The sequence below is a fragment of the Hippoglossus stenolepis genome, chromosome 12 (assembly GCF_022539355.2).
Source record: "Hippoglossus stenolepis isolate QCI-W04-F060 chromosome 12, HSTE1.2, whole genome shotgun sequence".
Taxonomy (NCBI): domain Eukaryota; kingdom Metazoa; phylum Chordata; class Actinopteri; order Pleuronectiformes; family Pleuronectidae; genus Hippoglossus; species Hippoglossus stenolepis.
This window is the reverse complement of record NC_061494.1, coordinates 10,323,079-10,323,894: the sequence shown is the minus strand read 5'-3', so window position 1 is coordinate 10,323,894 and position 816 is coordinate 10,323,079.

Here is an 816-nt window from a genome sequence, read left to right as displayed (position 1 = left end):
TCATACAGTATGAAATATTAACTAAGTCTGGATACTTTGAACTGGCCTGGAGCAAACTTGCTCAGGCAGCGCCCTCTTCTGTTCAAGGAACGCTATGTATTTATCTGTGGTACATTTATTTATTTTATTTGTGGAAAATCAGAAGACACATGTTGTGTTGTTTTAAGCAAATTATGTAAATTCTCACAAGACAAGTGTGTCACAAAGTGGCGGTTGAAAACAAAACAAATCTGGATTAGAATATTAAAGGGATGAGAAAGAAAGATGCTGGTAAAGGTTAGTGATGAAATATGAACCGCGGCTAGGTTAAGGTTAGGGTGAGGCATGAATTGGTCATGGTTTAGGTTTGGGATAAAGTTTTGGTTAGCCTGTCCGCAATGAATAGAAAAGAATAGAATAGAATAGAATGCCTTTATTGTCCTTGTTCTATTTACTGTGCATCTCCAAAACATTCACAAGATAAGAGAACAAAATAATAAATACAAAAATTAAGTTAAAAAAAAAACGTCAAAGCTAATTCCTTATGAGGATAGCTGCACAAACCTTTAATTAACTTTATTCTAGCATAGTTGTAACAGCTCCTAATGTTTATAAGACTAGTAAAATAAGTTTATCTCAATATATAATCATGTAATAAAAAAACAAACCACCATTGGACCACATTATAAACGTTAATGTTCCTGCAGTGACACAACAGGACCTGATCTGACAGTGTGCTGTGCTTTCCTTCCTCCAGAGGCGGCGCTGCAGCTCGTCGAGTCCGGGCTGTCCCTTTAACTGTGACGTCTCCCTTCTCCTCCACGTTGGCCGCACATG